The 12,423-nt window shown below is 40.3% G+C and overlaps 1 protein-coding gene across 1 annotated transcript in view; it reads right to left on the minus strand.

Annotated features, from left to right (window-relative positions):
• Positions 1-261: 261 nt before the first annotated feature.
• The window catches only part of LOC127526733 (trace amine-associated receptor 13c-like), a 430,516-nt gene continuing 418,354 nt past the window's right edge, over positions 262-12,423 (minus strand). Inside the window, exon 2 of the mRNA XM_051923233.1 lies at positions 262-275. The gene's annotated coding sequence lies outside the window, so the exon portion shown is untranslated. The remainder of the gene's footprint in view (positions 276-12,423) is intronic.

Genomic DNA, 12,423 nt, shown 5'->3' on the forward strand with positions numbered 1-12,423 from the left:
CCTCCGTCCATCAGCAACATTTCATAAATTAAAATCAAAAGGTGGGATTTGTTTTAAATTTAAATCAATAAATACAAGTAAGGCAGTCTAGTGACCAAAGTGTCCAGTTCAGCTCCCTCCAGAGACCCTCTGTGTAACCTCGAGGGTCTCACTTGGCCTGTCTAGATGAGTAAACAAATGTCAAATGTGTTTTTTCAGTCATTTTAGGATCAAGTGTCAGTTAAAGGAAAAAAATCAAAGAAATAATTGACTATTTTAAATGTTCAGGTTTGTATCTTGCTCAGTGAGAATTCTTTTAAATTCTGCATATCTTTATATACAAATTTCCCAATTTGGACCAAATTTTGTGTAGTTGCTGTCAGTAGTTTTAGGAATCTTTAGAATGAATCTTTGGTGGATCTGTAATTATCAGAATTAAAAAATTCAAATTAGAAAACATACAGTAAGTTAATTGGTTTGCCAAAACAGATTTTTAAGGAATAATCAGGCCCGAATATTTGACATGTTACTATTAATCTGAAAGCCTTTTAAACTGGGGGGGCATGGGGATCATTAACAGATGAGAAGATTAAAGGCAGAATGAAACAAAAGCAGTTGTTCAGTTATATATTTGCCATCACATAAAATGTGGAGCATAAAACCAATTTAAAATATCAAACATATAAGAAGCAAAAACAAATTTAAAAACAACTGCAATGCTCACTGTGTTTGTAGTTTTATTTTGCCTTTCTGTAAAGTCTTTGTTTTTTGGTCCTGCATCACCTTCACGTTTTATGTGTTTGATTGCTTTTGAATGTCTAATTGCAACAATTAAGATTCTGGAATAGAGAGCCAGCATTACAGAAAATAAGAGAAAATAAGCCAAAAGCACACTAATCATCTTCATATCAATCATTAAAAGGCAGAAGAGAACACAGAAACGTCCTTCACTATGTGTAATGGGCAGCATGGGTTGGCTGGCATCCTGGCTGGGATGGATGATTCCTTACCTGACCAGGAGGGAAGGATGGGACAGCTTAGCTATTAGCTAAACAGACAGGCTTGATGGATTGAATGGTTGTTAAATTCTTCTTTTCTTAGGTACGTGGACAGGCATCCCAAACCAGTAGGTTGTGGTACCTTTCCTGGTCGAGAGGCCATCATAATGGATGGACAGGGGGAAGCTGCTTCACAGGGTACTGGAAGGCAACATCTCTCTGCTGTGCATCCCATTTGAACACCCACAGGGTGGGAAGCTCTACTGGGGTCCTTGGGGGCCACTAGGGGGAGCGGCTGGAGGCAGAATCTACTATCATGGGGAGGTTCTGCCCTACCTGGAAGTGCTTCCTGGATGCAATGTGATGGGTGATAGGAAATGTTCAATCACTGTCAAATAACATGGATGAACTGCCTGCACTGATAGGGGGTCATGGAGCATACAAGTACGGTGGCATTTTGTGCTTTACGGAGAGCTGGCTTAAACCTGATATACCTGGCAAAGTGGTCTTATTAGAGCAGACAGAGATCCAGTGCAATACACAAATGGAGATCTAGCAACAGCAATGATACATTCTGTCACCAGCACTTTAATGATGACTCACTCTGACTCTGACCTGCAGTAATAATATGTGGTGACTTCGACCATGAGGCTCTGAAGGACTTACAGCGTGTGATAAAGAAAAAGCTGAGTGAAGGAAAGAAAACTTGTAAAGCAAAAATAGAAAACAAACTCGCTTAGAATAACATGAAGGTTGTCTGGAATGGACTGGGCAGAATTACTGGACTCAAGCAATCCAGGGTTCAGGTGCTAGAAGGGAATGTGGACAAACCTAAGGCCCTGAACCAGTTTTTTAATACATTTAATAGTTCCCAGTGCCTCCTTCTTCCAATGCCCAGTCTCCCCACACCATCCCTACTACATCAACAACTTCTATCACATCGACTGGAATGGCAAGTGACGAGTCCACCTCTGACCATCAGTGCTGACTGCCCATAACTGAACACCAAGTAAGGAGGACACTACACACAGGAAAAGCTGCAGGACCAGATGGAGTCCATTCTCGAGTTCTTAAGACCTGTGCTGAGCAACTTTGTGGTGTCCTCTGTCACCTGCTCAGTTTGTTCTTAAGGCTTCAGAAAGTGACACTTCTGTGGAAAACATCCTGCATTATTGTGCTTCCAAAGAAGGTAGGCTCCTCTAAACCTACTGGTCACGGACCAGTGACATGTCTCACATCATCAAGACCTTTGAAAGGTCGGTCCTAGACTATAGGACCCCTCTTGTGGTAGACCACCTGGACCCAGTGCAGTTTGTCTATCAGACAAAGATTGGAGTGGAGGATGCGATTATCTGTCTGCTCCATAAGGCTGAACAAAGCTGGTGAGAAATGTGTTTATATGAATTCATCTCTGCTTTGCAATCTTCCCATATTTTTTGCCTGAACAATTTGTGGTTTTTTTTAAATTGCATTTTTTTCTCGCTTATGGTACAAATGTGCCCTACCTGTTGATTCTGTGAAAAAAAGATAAAAGTAACAAAGTTTCAGGAATCTCACAGAAGACACACGTTTTATTAATGACACATCCAAAATTGCTGATCGTGATTGTTCAAAAAACGCCCTGAAGGATGTCTGTGAAGATTCTCAATCATCCAGGTGAGAATTATCTAGTAGTTGAGTCATGGCAACTGGACTTCTGTCGTTAGGTAGATATGTTTCACTGCTCATCCAAGCAGCTTCGTCAGTCTGAGGAATGTTGTTAGAGACCACAATTTTATCCTCCTGGTTAGGTTCACTTCACACCTGCCCTGATTAGGCTCGATGAGTCAAAACAAAGGAAGGGGGAGGTGTGGGTAGGTGTAACCCTCACACCTTTGACAGCCCCTCCTACCCCCCCATAGAGTGGCTCATTAGGAGTGAATTGTGAATTGGGCCTGATTTTCCTGGGGATGGATGAAAGGGCAGCATGATAAATTGAAGACAGGTTATGCCTAAGGCCTCCACCTCTGTTGAGTGAGGGGTGTAAGCCGTCAGGTCGACTTGTCATCCAGGGTGGATGAATTTGTGATCTACAAGTCTGATCTTGATGATTTTCTCAAAAAATGTGTCAAATACTTGTATCACGACATGTGCAGAGTACTGTGCAATTTAGTGTTATGTTTATAAAGTTGTTAATATTTAATAAACTAATGAATTAATTTTAACTACCAAAATTAAAAATGTTCCCCATTTAAAATCTACAATAAATTCTGAATGAATTAATGGTGACCCGGCTCCCTGCCCGGGATATGTTCCTGCCTTGTGCCCAATGTTGGCTGGGATTGGCTCCAGCAGACCTCCGTGACCCGGATATAGCGGGTTGGAAGATGACTGACTGACTGACTAATGGTGACACTTAACAAAATTTAGTAATTTCAAAAGTGTGTTTTGATGTACAGTCATTCTTTTTTAAATCGTAATTATCTACTTTTATCTGCTCAGAAAGAAAAACATACTTTCAGGAACATTTGTCACCTTTATTTTAAAGTTAAACATATTTTGGAATAATTGATCAATTTTACAAGCGTGGTGCTGTTTGTGTTTTAGTACACACTTCAAAGAAATGTTTCTGAGCATTTTGATGGTCCGTGGTGAGCAAAAAAGCATCCATTCAGGCAGCGGCACTTCATCAGAAACTCGCAAGAGGTCATGCGTGTTGAGGCGGCTTTATGAGCACTAAGCGCCCGGTGGAGTGCCCCCTAGATGCTTCTTTTTTTGTTGTTATTGCTGTACTATACTATAACTTTACACTTACATTTATTTATTTGACCGACGCTTACAAACTGACTTACATTTGAGATACAATTGGTTACATACAGAGTCAATATGTTTTTATGTGAAGGTCTTGCATGAATAAGACCTTATGAAATGAAATGAAAAGTTTTTTTCATTTTAATGATAAATGTATTTGTATTGTGATGTTCCTTTTTAACATGGTTTCTTAAAGCGCTCACTACGAAAGGTGCTATATGGAATATTTAACTGATAGTTTTTCAGGTATGAAGGGACTTACTTGAATATCGAGAAATTGAGCTTTTTCATGTATTCCTTCACTAAAAAAACATCAACATATTCCATCAGCACCTAATAAAATAAAGATGGGCCTGTTAACACTAGAATTACCAAAGCCTATGAAAAAACTCGAAATCGCAGCCCACCTTAAATCCATTCGCACCTCTCCTTCAGCGTCTTTTGTCTTGTAAATGTGTTGATAAGCAGCAAGCAGCCTGCTATTCCATTACCCCACCGCTGAAGAAACAGCAAAAACCTCTCGCAACTCAAGCCTTGATTATCTGGGAGTGAGGTACCTGGAGCTGTATTGGGTAAATAATATCTTGTTATTTGGAACACATGCATTTCACGTGTGTTCCGTGTCTACAAAGATCTATGTAAGTATAGGATGACAGAAATGATGAACACATACCTAAAAGACAAACATATTTCATGTTATATTACTAACGACAAAATTTTGACATGAAGTGTATAATGTGTGAAGACTGAAGTCTAAATATCAAATAAACTCTTTCACAAAAGGTACAAATATAACAAAACAAGTGTGCTTTTATTCAAGACTATAACGTTTACCTGCCAGTCATTTTGCCCCACACGGCTTACAGAGCTCGCCAACGTATTGTGCAAAGTCCTGTTTGTGGTTATGTTTTGTGATGGTCTTTAAACGAAAAACATTTACATGCTACTTATATAAAAGCCACATGGAAAGTTATTTACCTTGATTTATTTATGTATCGTCCTACAGTGTAAAGTAGCCTGCAGAGCTTCTTCTGTTTGATCGACACAGGCACGCTCACACAGTAGATGTATACTGAGGTGACTTTAGCTGCAGATGGTGCAGATTTCTTTTACTCACATTAATTTAATTGGCCTGCAATTCCCTACTTAGCCACAGAAAACTACAATATTGTTAATCATTATTAATATTTTTGTAGTGGCCTAATCTGACAAATTTCCCTTGAAATTGTCTTTTCCTGTAAGCCTCAGGAACACAACTACAAATTAAAATGAATAAACAACAACATTTATAGAAATACAGAAATTAACAGAAATATAGCAGTTCAGCCTGACCGTAGCCCTGTCTTTGTGAGACTTCATGTTCTCTGCAGTGCACCCCTGAACACAAAAATACATAAATTCAAGATGTATCTGACCAGCATGGCACATTGATGTTTAAAACATTAAAGCTTCAAATCTCAGCCCAGGCATCAGTCATCAAGACCTGAACAATAATTTATCAATCGTAGAGACGAACCTAACAGTCCGCCTGATCTGGAGCTCGACACACAAACTCACACCCGTTAGGGTCACTACATTCTACACTTGCAGTGGGATTCTCCCAACTTAATTTGAATTAACAAAGTCGAACTGACTCAGAGCACTGAAGTCAAAGCTGTCAGAGCCCAGCAGTTGATGTGTTTTGAGTTTCTGTGACTTAAGCAGCGCAGCTCTGTTTGGAAGATGCAAAGGACACTGTGAGCTTCAAGGGCTGTGCTTAGGACTTCACAATACTGGGCCATTAAGGCCTGTGCTGCTACTTTACTAATGCAATTCATTTATAATACAAAACAGGGACAAGTTAAAAAGCCTACAGCTAAGAAACAAAATTAAAAAAACATAAGTAAATCTAATGAGTTAATGTTTGAATGATTATCAAAGTACTTGATTACTTGATTCTTTTTTTGCCACATATAGAGTTACACAAGAACAACATGTTGTGAAATGAGCCCTGAATTGGCCATGACACAAATGGATTAAATTACGAAATAAATTGAATTGGAAAAAGAAGGGTAGAACTAAGGTGATACAATATAAAAAAATATAATAATAATAATAATAATTAATTATTATTATAAACAAGATCTCAGAAATGAAGAAATGACTAGAATAGAATATCTGTGTACTGTAAGTGCAGTATGCTGGTTTGTGGGTTCATTTAAAAGACTTAAATGACAAGGCAGCAGCACAGATACACTGAGGTAGGGAGTTCAGTTTGTGTTAATGAACAGAAGAAAAGAATTTGTGTTGGCCTGTGCCAGTTAAGAAGTCCTATGGCCTGTCGATAGACAGACGATCCACCTGAGCCTCGCTGTTCTGGCCATAACACTCTGAAACATCGGCCTGAGGTGGAACAGAGTGACTGGGGGTGAGACGAGGCTCTCATGATCATCATTGCTCTCCTCCTTCTTTTCAATGTTTTCTCTCACATCTTTTTTATTATTATTTTTGTTTTAAACACAATATTTAGCACAATATTTGTTTATTTGTTACTCTTTACATACCCTTTTTATCTATTTTGGATTATATTTAATTTTCTTGAATTAATTTTTAATTCATTATTTAATACTAACAAAAACTAAAAAACTCAACCACAAATATAACACACAGATACACATGATTATTAATGATTCAATTAAACAATGTAAAATTTAAATACACCCATATAGTTTAAAAAAATGACAACTTTCTGTTTATTAAAAAATCAGGAGTGCGCTCCCCTTGACTTTCTCGTATACTGAGATAGAGGTGGAGCAATATTTCTCAAATATCATATCCCTTTGTTTCTCGTCATAATTAATTGATAATATTGATACACAATCATTTATCTCCATTTATATTAAAATGACATTTTCGCTCTTAGGGAGGTTGAAAATAGTGGTGGAGTTTTTTCATGATTACATATGCATTACTGAGATTATGTGCAAAGTAAAAAGAGTTATTAGTATTAGTATTATATATTTGTTGTAATAAATTGCAATAGGTTAAACTGTATTAAGCTACAGTTAATTATGATAATGATGGCGGCAATAAAAAAAAAAAACAAATTTAAATGTAATACCAGGAACTCGACAGGGACGTAGCATTTCCTGTAATCCTAGACATGGAACACACATGAAATGTATAATGTGATATACATGATATATTATTTACCCTCTACAATTTCAGACAAGTCGCTCCCAAGAAAAAGACTTCAGCTTGGAGAATTTTGTGTCTCTCTTCAGTTGCATCGGTGGGGGGATGGGATGCCAGGCTGCTTGCTGCTTGTGCTGATCGACAGATTTGCAAAACAAAAGATGCTGATGAGGAGGTGTGAAGGAATTTAAGGTGGCCCAGCATTACAACTACTTTTGTAGGCTTCAGGGATTCTAGTGTTAAAGAAGTGCAAAGGGTTATGGGTGACATTCTTAGAAAAGAATCAAATATTACACAAGTCATCAAGTCAGTCCAAGCACAATAAAAACTTTTTCCATTATAACGAAAGCGCCAGTGTTTAACAAATGTTTTTCAAGAGAACAGAGTGCTGTCATCAAGTGTTTGCCACAGCGTCACTAATATCTACAGTCAAGTGTTTACCGCCATAACTTTAGTAAGTAAAGCTGGGCATTTGTACCAGAGCTCATTAGGCTGAGGGCTCATTGTGGCTCATGGTTGTTTTTCACAAGTCTTTATTATTAACAACATGCAAACATCACGTAAGAATAAAAAGATTAACTTCCACAACTCCAGAAAGCTTAATTATGACTGTTGACCTTTATCTTATTTGCTTGACATATTTTAATTTGATATAATTTCACACGGTGGAGGTGTGTGTGTGTGTAAATAAATACAGGGCTGTGCAAAAGTAGGTTTACAGTTGTGAGTTTGCTGGAATAATCATAACCTGCATGTCTTTTTCCATACGGACAACTGTAAACCTACTTTTGCCTCGCATGCTACATGACCTTCTGCCTCTGTTCCTGCTTGACCCTCTGCACCTGGGGGACTTAGTTTGCAACAGGAGCTGGAAAAATTCTATGTGACCCTCTGCACCCCAGCTGGCATGACCCATTGCCCTCCCCTGCTATATGTCCTCTGCTACTCCATCGGGCCCCATTACATTCCTGCCTCTTTTAAGTTACATGACCTCTGCCTTTTTGACTTTTAAGCCCAACAACCGCTTTTAAATCAAAGTTCAGGGTCTTCAAAGCCCTGGGCCACAGGCAAACAAACATCTGGTCATGTACCTGCCAGGCCAGTCACGTGTGCAAAGTCCCTGGGTCATCATCTGGGCATGTAGGTGACATGGAGTGGGGAAGGGGAAGGGGAAATGGAAGAGGATGGGGACAAAAGCTTGGCTCAAGGGCTGACTATCAATGATCGCAGCAAGGGAGCAACCTTGAATCAGGTTGTCAATGAATGATTTAGCACTGGATTCCCTACAAACATGCGGTGCAGAAGAGAAAGATGGAGTGGCTACTAATCTGGGCCATTCCCCAGCCCTGCCTCGAATGGCCCTCTGTGCCAGTTTGCCCTCTGTGGGGGGAGGGTGGCTTCTGGGTATCTCTGGCCCACAAAAGTTCCATGGTGTTAGGGTATCATCACATTTAGGAGGGCTTCTGACTTAGAGGTGTTCTGTCATAATTCTGCAGATGGTAGCTTCACACCATTAGCTCCTCAACCAAGCACATACACCAAATGTTTGAACCTTCGGTTCCTCTCGTACTGAGCAGGATTGCTATTGTAACAACAACAACAACATTGATTTCTATAGCACATTTTCATACAAATAATGTGACTCAAAGTGCTTTACATGATGAAGAAAGAGAAAAAAGACAAAGTAAGAATTAAAATAAGAGAACACTAATTAACATAGAATAAAAGTAAGGTCTGATGGCCAGGGAGGACAGAAAAAACAAAAAAACTCCAGACGGCTGGAGAAAAAATAAAATCTGCAGGGGTTCAGAGGCCACGAGACCACCCAGCTCCCTCTAGGCATTCTACCTAACATAAATCATTAGTCCTCATTGTATTCAGGGTTTTCATGGAAGGACTTAATGATGATGGTGACATGGACTTTTGGTCTTTAATCCATCAATGTAGGAACATCACGATAATTTGATTAGGTGGTGGTGGCACAGGTCGCCACCACAGAAAACCGGAAAAAGAACAGAAGAGAGAGTAGGGGTTAGTACGGATTTTGGAGCCACCATGAATAATAATGATAATTAATTGAATATACAGAGCATCAGGATTAAACTAAAGTGAAGTTATGAGAAGGCCATGTTACAGTAATGTGTTTTCAGCAGTTTTTTGAAGTGCTCCACTGTATTAGCCTGGCAAATTCCTACTGGCAGGCTATTCCAGATTTTAGGTGCATAACAGTGGAAGGCCACCCGCCTCACCACTTCTTTTAAGTTTTGCTCTTGGAATTCTAAGCAGACACTCATTTGAGGATCTAAGGCTATGATTTGGAATATAATTAAGAAGAAGGCAGCATTAAGAAGAAGGATGCCTCACGCCTGGACAAACTGGTGAGGAAGGCAGGCTCTATTGTTGGCATAGAGCTGGACGGTTTGACATCCGTAGCAGAGCAATGGGCACTCAGCAGGCTCCTATCAATTATGGAGAATCCACTACATCCATTAAACAGTGTCATCTCCAGACAGAGGAGCAGTTTCAGCGACAGACTGCTGTCACTGTCCTGCTCCACTGACAGACTGATAAGATCATTCCTCCCCCAAACTATGCGACTCTTCAATTCCACCAGAGGGGGTAAACGTTGAACATTATTCAAGTTATTGTCTGTTTTTTACTTGCATTTTTTATTACTCTTTAATTTAATATTTTTTGCTGCTGGAGTATGTGAATTTCCCCCTGGGATTAATAAAGTATCTATCTATCTATCTATCTATCTATCTATCTATCTATCTATCTATCTATCTATCTATATATAAGGTGTCAGACATTCCAATATATAAGATGGACCGAGATTATTTAAGGCTTTGTAAACCATAAGCAGAATTTTAAAAATCAATTCTGAATGACACAGGTAACCAGTGTAGCGACGCTCAGACTGGTGTGATGTGCTCGGATATTCTTTTCCTGGTAAGGATTCTAGCAGCTGCATTCTGCACTCGTTGCAATCGATTTATGTCTTTTTTGGGTATTCCTGAGAGGAGTGCGTTACAGTAATCTAGTCGTTTGAAAACAAAAGCGTAAACTAATTTCTCAGCATCTTTCAGTGATATAAGAGGTCTAACTTTTGCTATGTTTCTTAAGTGAAAAAATGCTGCCCTAGTGATCTGATTAATATGTGTTTTAAAATTCAGGTCACAGTCAACAGTTACCCCTAAATTCTTTACCTCCGTCTTGACTTTTAATCCTAAAGGATCAAGTTTATTTCTAGTAACCTTATTACATCCATTATTCCAAATCACTAAAATTTCAGTTTTCTCTTTATTTAGCTTGAGAAAATTACTATTCATCCATTCAGAAACACAAGTAAGACATTGTGTTAGTGAAACAACAGAATCGGGGTCATCAGGTGCTATTGATAAATACAGCTGTGTGTCATCAGCATAGCTGTGGTAGCTCACATTGTGCCCTGAGATAATTTGACCGAAAGGAAGCATGTAGATTGAGAAGAGCAGCAGACCCAGGATAGAGCCTTGTGGAACACCATATAGGATATCATGTGTCTTTGAGTTATAATTACCACAACTAACAAAAAATTTTCTCCCTGCCAGGTAGGATTCAAACCAATTTAAGACACTGCCAGAGAGGCCCACCCACTGACTAAGGCGATTTCTAAGAATATTATGATCAATGGTGTCAAATGCGGCACTCAGATCTAAGTGGATGAGAACAGATAAATGGCTTCTGTCTGCATTACCTGCAAGTCATTGACTACTTTAACGAGTGCAGTTTCTGTGCGATGATTTGTTCTAAAACCTGACTGAAACTTATCAAGAATAGCAGGTTTATTGAGGTGCTCATTTAACTGTATAATGACTGCCTTCTCTAGAATTTTACTTAAGAAAGGCAGGTTAGAGATGGGTCTAAAATTTTCAAGAGCAGAGGGGTCGAGATTATTTTTCTTAAGTAGGGGTTTAACTACCGCAGTCTTAAGACAGTCTGGGAAGACCCCCGTATCTAATGACGAGTTTACTATGTCAAGAATATAATCAATTAGCACGCCCGATACTTCTTTGAAAAAACTTGTTGGTATTGTGTCGAGGACACAGGTGGAGGGTCTCAGTTGAGAAATTATTTTATATAAATCAGGTAAATCACCAGGACAACACCATCATCAATAGGGTAAAACTAACCTGATCACGACGATCTAAACCCAACTCACGTTCTCTGTTAGTGAACAATCCAATGCCTGGTGAATTCTGCTTCACAATGATCAAACAGTGACATCGCTATTAATGCTTGGCCGTCACAAGCCAGTTATCCTTATGGTAACTTTTCTGACACCCTCTACTTGAACCTCAAAAAGCCAGAAGGATCGTGAGGCCCCACTTTCACGGTCTGTACTCATACTGAAAATCAAGATCAAGTGAGCTTTTGCCCTTCTGCTACATGGAGGTTTCTGACCTCCCTGAGCTTGCCTTAGTACACCTGCGTTATGGTGTGACAGGTGTACCATCCCAGTCAAACTCCCCACCTGCCACTGTCCCTGGAGTGGGTCACACCCAGAGGGTGACTCGGGCGCTTGACGCCAGAAGGGAGAGCTCCCCCTCCCGCCTTATTTGGGTGAGTGAAAAAACAGTAAGAGTAGTGGTATTTCACTGGTGGCTCCCCAGGCAAGCACAGGGGCCTCCCACTTATTTTACGCCACTCATGTCTCTTCACAGTGCCAGACTAGAGTCAAGTTCAACAGGGGTTTCTTTCCCTGCTGATTCTACCAAGCCCGTTCCCTTGGCTGTCGTTTCTCTAGATAGTAGGTAGGGACAGTGGGAATCTTGTTCATCCGTTCATGTGTGTCACTAATTAGATGACGAGGCATTTGGCTAGTTTGGAGAGAGTCATAGTTATTCCTGCCGTTCATCCACACTTCATTGAATTTCTTCACTTTGACATTCAGAGCACTGGGCAGAAATCACATTGCGTCAAAACCACTTTCCCACCCTCGCGATGCTTTGTTTTAATTAAACAGTTGGATTCCCCTGGTCTGCACTAGTTCTAAGCCAGGTGCTAGGAAGCCAGCTGAGGCCACACATTGGCCCCAAGCCCCTGCAGCCACCACCAGGGAGAGAGGTAGGGTGTCAGAGGCAGGCCAACGCGCAACATAGCTAGGGCAATCCACTCGAAGGGCCCGGCATACATCCAGAGTCACTGCCTGGGGACAACCCTGGTGCTTCGTCCAGTTGTGGCTCACGCCCAGCCCCCTGCTTCACACCTCAGCCTGACTGACCCAGATCTGGCTTGCCAACTTCCCTTACCTACCTTGTCCTAACATGCCAGAGGCTGTTCACCTTGGAAACCTTCTGTGGATATGGGTATGGCCCTGCGCGAGATTTACATCCTCTTCCCCGGATTGTCATTGGCCAGCAAGATCTCTCCAGACGCCACAGAAATACGTGTGTTTCCAAGGCATTGGCCCCTATCTTGGATGAACACATTTCAGGGT

This window comes from Erpetoichthys calabaricus, chromosome 2 (genome assembly GCF_900747795.2).
Source record: "Erpetoichthys calabaricus chromosome 2, fErpCal1.3, whole genome shotgun sequence".
NCBI lineage: Eukaryota > Metazoa > Chordata > Cladistia > Polypteriformes > Polypteridae > Erpetoichthys > Erpetoichthys calabaricus.